The 9516-nt window shown below is 34.9% G+C and overlaps 1 pseudogene; it reads left to right on the top strand.

Moving 5' to 3' along the window:
- Positions 1 to 870: 870 nt before the first annotated feature.
- LOC131906431 (14-3-3 protein zeta/delta-like) lies at positions 871 to 1619 on the top strand (annotated as a pseudogene).
- Positions 1620 to 9516: the final 7897 nt, after the last annotated feature.

Here is a 9516-nt window from a genome sequence, read left to right on the forward strand (position 1 = left end):
TGGATTCTTCAGCATCTTTGCAGTTCTGGGTGATTTCCCAGGGTCCAATATAGAAATCATCTTGAAGGCTTGTTAGGAAGTAAAATAAGTAATATTTTGGTGGTGATATTCTTTCATAGGAATGCCATTTGAATAAGTGTTATATACCTCATTTATTTATATAAAAAGATATTTACTGGGAACCTTTTAAATTACCATATTCTTTTTTTAAAAAGATTTATTTATTTATTATGTATACAGTGTTCTGTCTGCATATACACCTGCAGGTCAGAATAGGGCACCAGATCTCTTTATGGATGGTTGTGAGCCACCATGTGGTTGCTGAGAATTGAACTCATGACCTCTGGAAGAACAGCCAGTGCTCTTAACCTCTGAGCCATCTCTCCAGCCCCAAATTACCATATTCTTAATATTTTTATTCTTTGAAAATTTCTCACATGTATGCAATGTATCTTATTCATACCCAAACCCTACTCCCTGAAACTCCTTCAGGACCATGCACAATACATCTCCCATCTTCACATTCTTCATTTGTTTGCTTGTTTATTTAATTACTTCGTTATTATAACCCACTTAGTCCAATTAATACTTCCCGTATGTACATGGGTGTGGTATCATTCACTAGAGCACAGGAAATCTATAACGGTCCACCACTCAAAGAAAAGTGATCTTCAGAAATTCCTTATCTTCTATCCTGCAATTTTTGACTTGTTTAATTATATACAGGGCTTGTGCAGGTAACCAGTTTGCTGCGTGTTCATGTGTGCAATGGCCATGTCATGTCTAGAGGACATTTAAAGCTTAATTCTCAAAAGATCCTTAAGCCAGGTCTGCACACTTCTACCCACTCTGGACACAGAATATCCAGTTATGGATAAAAGTGAGCTGATGAAGAAAGATCAACTGGCCCAGCATGCTAAACGAAATGATGATATGACTGTCTGCATGATACATGTAACTGAGCAAGGTGCTAACTTATCTAATGAGGAGAAGAATCTTCTCTCCAGCGCTTATAAAAATTCTGTGGGTACCTGACTATACAGCATCTTGAAGGGTGGTCTCAAGTGTCAAGCAAAAAATAGAAAGTGGAGAGGGAAAGCAACAGATGGCTTGAGAATACAGGGAGAAAATTGAGACTGAGCTAAGAGACATCTGAAATGATGCATGGTTTCTTTTGGAATAGTTCTTCCTCTTTGCTTCACAAGCAGAGATTAAAGTCTTCCATTTGAAAATGAAGGGTGACTACTCCCATTACTTGGCTGAGATTGCTGCTGTTGATGAGAAAGGAACTGCAGGCCGGTTACAGCCAAGCCAGTGTACCAAGAAATGTGATCAGCAAAAAGGAAATGTAACCAACACATCTTATAAGACTGGGCCTGGCCCTAAAGCCCTCTGTGTTCTATTATGAGATTCTGAAATCCCCAGAGAAGGGCTGCTTTCTTACAAAAATAGCTTTTGATGAAGACATTGCTGAACTTGATATATTAAGTGAAGAATCGAACAAAGACAGCATGCTAACAATGCAGTTACTGAGAGACCACTTGACATTGAGGACATTAGACATCCAAGTAAACAAAGCAGAAGCCAGAGAAGGGAAGAAATTTAACTGGCCTTCTTAGTTTTGCCTGCCTCATTCTAAAATTCACAGGGTAGACCATTTGTCATCCATACTGTCTCACAAATAGGTTTTTGTTTCTGAGTTTTTTATTTGATTTTGATTTGTTACTTCTATTTTATTATCTATATTTCCCACGTGATTTTTGTATTTTAATATCAACAGAGTAGAGCCAGTTAACTTTAGGGAGTTATTCATTTTCATCTTGATGTGGCCAATACGAGAATGTGGAATTTTTATAAGAGTTATACATGTTTGGCATGGCACTTTTGGTACATTGTGGCTTCAGAAGGACTATGTTAAAGCTACTTCCATGTCCAAGCAAACAAACTACCTGCACATTGGTTTGTGATGCTGGATAACAAAAGGGATAATTGGTTCCAGTCAGTGTAGTTAATGTGGGTATTTCAAGGTTTGGAGCACTTGCAAGGCTCTGGTACAAGCAGACATTCCATGGATGCACATTGGAATCCTGTTGTAACATGCATACCCTTGAGTGCAGTCTCAGAAGCCATCACTACACAAAATTATGATCCATTTTACTACAGTCAGGGAAAAAATGGTTCATAATACATTTTTTGTAATGTTATCTGCTATGTAGCTTCTTTGTTTTTGCTACATATTATATATATGTACATATATGTTTTATATATATATATATACACACATTTTTAAAGGAAATCTAAGAACAAATGTAATAGTAAAGATGCAATAAAAGTGAATTGTTTAATGTTCACTGCTCCATGTGTATTAGGCTTAGTAGTAAAACATAATCCTAGATATTTAACTTTTGTTCTATTTTTTTGTTTTGCTTTTGCTTTTGCGATTCTTTTTTCTTCTTCTCTGATACCCGCCTAACATACACGTGCCGTAAAAATTGGTTAACAGAGAAATAGTGTGAGACAATGGCTAGCTTTGTTTGATGTCTTATGAAATTTTCATGAACAAGCATAATTGTTAAGAACACGTGTATTGTATTAAGTACAGTACATGTAAGTGAAATAAAAGGTTTAGGAATGGACCTCTCAGTGACTTTCTCTACATCTTTTCACATAAATTAGTTTTTGATGAAGAGAATTGTATATTCTTGGAAGCAGATTCCTTATTTCCTCTTGGCAGCTAATGGGCTTTTACCAGTTTTGAGCACACACTTTACCATAACAAAAAATGCTATCACATCTACCTTTCTCAAAAAGTCCACACACCTCATGCTTATGCCCTCCAACTCAAGAATTGAAATGGATTTTCTTTTCTGAGTGGGGGGAAGATTGAGCAAAGACAATTTTGGTCTGTTCTTGTTCCATCATGCCATTGAGTAGCAGTAAATGTTAAGTTCTGTGCTACCCAATCGCTGTTGGATTTTAAGCATTCTTGGTGCTCTGGCAGCCTGCTCTGACTTCCGTCCCTTATTTCTGTTTGTCAGGTGCATAGGGTCACCTTTGTCACTTTCTGTCTTGTCAATAAGTATTCCTTCTTGGTGGCTGTGCATTTGGGGAAAGGCCACAGGATTTTTCTTGCTCTACTGTGTCTAAGGTACCCTGTTTCCTCTGCTTGTACCCCACAGACCCTCGTCATCCTCTCCTGCAGCATAGCTCTCTGCTGTTGAACTTGTGTTTAACTCCCTGGAAATCCTACCCTGAGTGGTCTATAACAGTCTCCCTTTAAAATACTTCCTCCTCTCAAATAACGGTAGGGCAAGTCACACCCAATGCTCACACCCTATGATGTGTGCTTTACTGAAGACACCAAACAACAAGGAGTTCCAAGTTTGTTTGTTTCTGTGTTTTTTTTTTTTTCCTTTTAGAATGTAAGTTCCTCAAAAACAGGGACAATATTTTCTGTATGTTCTATTGTGCTGAGTACATTGTAAATGATTTGTAAATGTTGATGATGGAGGCAATGAGTCTAGATGAGAGTGGGAAACAAATCCCAATCACTGATCTATGGCTCCTTTCCTTGTGATCTGATTACACTGGGAAATACCAGTCCTTTTGGACAAGTCTCAAACACTGCATTTAGTTAAAAGTGAAGTGGTAATGGTGGTTGTGAGTGCTTCCTGAAGAAATGATATTGAGTTTATTCGTAATGTGACATCTTCATTCACAACACATTTCCTTTGCATTTGCCTGAGTCCCTAGGTCAAGGAGAATAAAACTACAGAGAGCAAGATGACATCTCTTTCTGTTTTTATTTTTTTTTTACTTTATTTTTAAGATGTCATCTCTTTCACATAAACTATAAATGACATCTGAAACCTGTCACATTTGTCTAATTGGCTACTCATAGGCATTTGACATTGCTGAACTTGCTTGTTTGATTTGGAAATTGTGATACTTGTGATATTTACCTGCTATTAGCTATTGAGGTTTGTTTTTTTTTTTATGAATAGTGCCCAAAGATGAAGAGAGATTTACGAACAAACAAGACCTTGAACATTTTACTCTGTACATTCCCATTCAACTTACTCTCTCACTGTTGACGGTAGATATTTGAAAACTTCACAGCTTCTTCACTGTCAGCTTTTAATGGTTTCTGCTCTTGTGGTTTCCAAGTACACTTTCTTCTTTCTTTGTCATTTAATTCTCCATGAGTCCTAATTACAGCATCCACCTGTCTGTCAAATTTCATTTTCCTCTGCACTGGTTTATTTACTGCTGTGAAATTTCATCTGGATATCCTACAGGCAACATTCCCTGAATGCCTTCTAGTCTTCGTTGTCTAAACATTGCATGGTGTCACTTTTCCCCATCTTGAGAAGCCGCACTTTCTTGGTTTTCCTCTTATTTTCCTCACAGACTCACATGTGAGTATACTCAAATTGAGCCCTTCAGTTGGACCATTTCCCAAATTTACCACTTCATTGCCTGTAATGTTCCTTTATCTGTATCCTGTCACTAAATTGTATCAATAGTCTCCCTTAAGCCTTAAAATAAGTAAGTCTCCCTTAAGCCTAATAATAATGCATGTGATATGGACATAATAAACTTTCAAAAATATAAACCTATTATAAGTACAGCCAGTTTAAGTCCTTCCCATGCTTTGTTCTGTTAAAAACTGGAGACAAACTCTTTTGCTAATAAAAAAGTCCTTTTTCTTTTTACCTGAAATCATGATCTGCAGTGGAAATTAGCTTTGTAGACCAGGCTGGGCTCAAATTCACAGAGATCTGTGAATCTCCTGCCTCTGCCTCTTGAGTGTTAGGATTAAAGGCATGCACCACTATGTCCATTGATTATATATATATATATATATATATATATATATATATATATATATATATATATACCATTGAGGTTCTCCTTACAATGATCTTTATTCTCTGTAATACCTTTCTTCTGAGAATTTTTGTCTCAATTTTCATCTGCCTAATATCCTCATGTATTGATAGCATAAGAGAAAGAAAAATTAGATATCCTTCTATGTGAATGTCATTTAAGGACCTGTGAAAATGTCTTAGACCTTTAATATTTTCTTCAGTCATTCCTCTTTAGAACACTTTCATATTAAAAATCAAATTGTAATTATAGTTTTATTTAACTTTCTTTAACATTAAATTTGTTTATTAAAAAGAGTGACTAAGTTTAATATTTTATACCTACTCAAATAGTGAATGTTAAGAGAATACAGCTGCTTAATGCTTTAATAACTTTGTAAATTTTGTATAAAACATTAATTTGACACTCATATTATGTATTAGAAGAACTGCAGGCACAAACACAATGGATGTTTCTCCCTTAGTTTTCATCAAACAGAAATTAAAGACTAGAAACTTGAGTTTCCTAACTTCAAGGTTGATGCAATTTCCATTAAATTTTAGCTTATAAATCAACTCAAGCCTGGATTCCTGTGATAAATAATTTCAGTTTCAAATGTCGTAGCTTTGACAGGTAAGTTACTTCAGACAAGCATCCATTATTCAAATATTAATTCAAATGTATTATGGATTTGAAAAGGAAATAGAAAAAAGTCACAAATATATACAAATCAAAATCTTGTATTAGGGGCACAGTGGTATCTCAGTAACTTATATCAAATGCTTTTCAATTGAAAATTGTGTTCTGATGCTTGAATAATTTAAATTTATTTTAAAATGACTTGTGACATGCATATCAAATATTAATCTACTTTACTTAGTTTCCCACTTTTTTATTTTGTTTTGATCAGAACCTTTTCTTCGGGAGCTCTGACATTAAGCTAATTTTGAAATTCCTTCTATGAGTAGCAGGCACTCCAGCGAAAGGTCATTACCCACTGTAATGATTTAATGAGTGCACAGTAAAGAAAAGGCTTTCCTTAAGGCCCAGTGACACTTCCTGCTATTGTCCTTGTTTCTGCATAGTTACTAAGCATGAAACCACTACTGTGTGTCTGGCATCTACTGAAACTCTTGAACAGCTAGTCCATACATGGAATTAATTAACCTGTCTTTTAATCTCTAAAATAAGTTGGTTTTAAGAGATTAAGAGTTTTGTCAATATTACAATAGTGTGACATGTAGAATAATCAAATATAAAAATAAACATATACCATTTGTTACTCTGGTTAACACTTAAAGGTAGTTGCAGCTAAAAATAAGAATTGTTTTCTTAGATTATACCATACCTACCACTATAAAGTATTTTGGTCAGTGTTAAGTTCTATAATTTAAGTAAGACCACAGGGTTTGCTTGGTGATTCCCAGTTAACTTTACATACATCAGGAAGGGGTATCATAGAGATCACCTACAAGACACCCAATAAATTTTATCTAACTTACGAGATTGCTTAGTACCTGATTTATGCTTGAACTTTCAATTTCCTTCCTTCCTAGCTAGTATATTAGCTGTGTTTTTTGCAATGTAAGTGTTGTGATTTTCTTTAACATGCTACTTATTTTTAAACCATTTATTAGTTTGTATTGTCTGAAATTTTATTTTTCTATCTGTCTGTCTGCTTGTCCGTTTGTTACTATGTTTGTCCACTTCAGAAAAGTTTCAATATGGAACCTAGAGTAGTCAAGAACTATGAGTTTGCTGCCTCAGTTTGCTGGGTGTAGTGGTTACATATGTAGACAATGAGTATTTTCTCATTTTTCTTTAGTTTCATTTTAAATTCACTCTTAAATTTAGGAAGTCTACATTTTCACATCTCTGGCTAATGTCTGCTAGGACCATGTTTTTCAGATTTCACACCAGTGTATTCTGTTTCTCTTTGGGTACATAGATCCCAAAATTTCTAATCACTCTTCCCTGTGATGAGTGTCAAGATAACAAACTCCTCTCATTGTCTCTGGATTTTGAACAAGAAACTGAAAAACCATAAGGCAAGATACACAGGGCAAGATATCAAGCCAATACTCAGTTATATGTGTGTTTTCTAATGACTATTGAAATAAGATAATCTTGAGGAAGACAGACTACAAAAGAATAGTCTTTTGAAATCCAAACTGAGTTCCTCTTTTTTGAACTGAAGATATTTTTCTCCACTTGAAAATATTCTCATATAATTATTGCTGCATGCTAATCAAACCTTTTTTTTAAAATATTTTGACAATGAAGAATAATTAATTGCATTAATGAAAATAAGAGATAAAGAGAGGGAATTTGCCCACTTAAGATTCTTTCCTCTTTTAATCATGTAAAACAAAAGGCTGTTTCCAACAGTTAAAAATTGAAATTGGCCTTAGGCAGGCTTATTCCTGACTGTAAACTAATTGCTGAAAAATCATTGCTCATATAGGCTGTTTTAAATTGAATCAGATTTGCAAATAGATACAGCAGGATCTGAGTTTGCAAACATTAGATATGTTAAGACATTCACACAAAAAGGAAGAAATTTATACCAGAATTATTGGATACCATGGACAATCCCCAAAATGCTATTCCATGCAATAGCAAACACATTTTCTGAAGCTAAAGTGGTCAAAGATGAATCATACTGAGGAGACCTTTGGAGAGAGTCAATTCTCTTTCAAAGGGCTTGAAGATGGGGACTTAGGAAGTCTTGACTGAAATTAAAGAAAGATTTCAAAAGACGTGTAGAAGTTGCAAGTCAGAGGAATGATTTCTATTAGAGACTTGACTACACTTTATTTTTCTATGCTTTGAAGTAGAGTATTAACACACTTTTGTGACTTTGATGAAAAGAAAACAGCATAAAATGTACTTTGCACATACTATATAAGATGTTAATTTAGTCTAATATAAACATACAAAATAGGATTTCTCACTGAAAAAATAAAAAAAAATTATTAACTGAATGACATGTACTGAGTCAGCTCTGTTAGCAAAGTACAATCCTTCCGAAGACACAAGGCACATTTTTTTCCTGTTGCTGCAACCATTATGATCATTAATGGCTTTTTAGACTCAGAGTGCTGAATAGCAAAATTCTCCTTAACTGTGTCTTTCACCTCTAAGCTAGATTAGACTATATATCACAGGAAACATAAAGTAGATGAGTGGCCTTAAGAAATTCAGCAATGGTGAGATCTTTGATTTTCAAAATAGATTAAAAGTAGGATGACTTCTGATGGTCCTGTAGAACAACCCCTCTGGGACATTACCCAGTGGCTGTCAGTGTGATTCTTGTACTACAGAGAGGCTATCAATTGCTGTGCCGAGTAGGCACTGCAGAAAATTACCTCTCCTATACACTTAATAATATATAATTTTAAAATAAAATTAGAATATTTGAATATGCTATCAACTTTTAATACAGATAATAATACCATTCTGAAATAACCATGTATAAAGCCAATGTAAAAGGCACATATTCTAAACTTTTTATATAAATTTTATTTTTATATGAATTGGGTGATTTTCCATTTAGTGCGTTATTCAATTATTCTAAAAAAATATGTTTCCTGAAAATACATAAATGTCAGTGTATTCTTGCATTTTATATACTGGAAGCTAGTATCTAACATTATGGCATTAGGAAATCAATATTTTTTAAGTATTTCCTGCAGCCTAGGCTTGTCTCAAGCTATATATATATATATATATATATATATATATATATATATATATATATAAAACTTAGGCTGTCCTTAAACCCTTCATCTTCCTTCCTCAGCCTCCTAAGTGTTTATGTTAAAGATATTGGTCACTAACCTGGTCACAGGTAGGTCCTTCATTAAGTGTTTATGTTCTGAGGACCTATTGTCCTGAATGAGATTTGTATCATCATAAATTATTTGTGGTAGATACATTTTCACTGCCATGATGACAATACAGTAGATTCTTGGCAATGTGTTGTACAACATCAAAATGCCAGACCAACTACAGCCACTGCTGCTACAGTGGTTCACCCAGACAGACTCCATTTTCTATTTTAGCTTCCATCTGCAAACCAGGAGCTTTCTGATAGTCATGCTTATCACAATAATCTGTAGAATAGGTGGGTTCTGTAGAACTGGTGGCTAATATTCCAGCTATAAGTATCTACCAAATGCATTAGGAGTAGTGAAGGAAACCATAGCACTAAGACCTGTCTCCATAATTCCAAAATGTGCTAACCATTGGACATTCTGATGGAGTGAGAAAGCTGCACTTATGAAGCACCTTTCTGATTGGACTTTCAGAGTCTCTACAGCAGTGTGCCTAGTAGCGGACAAGATTCTTCAGAGATTGTACCTCCTCAATGGCCCCCAAATCAGGTTTATCCTACCTCGCAATTATCCTCAGAAAATGAGGCTAGATCTCATCTGCTCAGAACAGGATTATCTCTCTCTTGATCATACAGCAGCCTGAGCTAAGCCTCCTGTTCTCAGATATTTTAGATTTTTCTTTATCTGTCCCCTCTCTTTTATAACTGATTTTCACCATAGGTCTGTGGCATGTTTACTTCCAGATCTCTGTCCTTAGATCTCCATGATGTTTCCATTTAGTTACAGAGAAACATTGATAAAATACGTTCCT

The sequence above is a fragment of the Peromyscus eremicus genome, chromosome 3, assembly GCF_949786415.1.
Source record: "Peromyscus eremicus chromosome 3, PerEre_H2_v1, whole genome shotgun sequence".
NCBI classification, from domain to species: Eukaryota; Metazoa; Chordata; class Mammalia; order Rodentia; family Cricetidae; genus Peromyscus; species Peromyscus eremicus.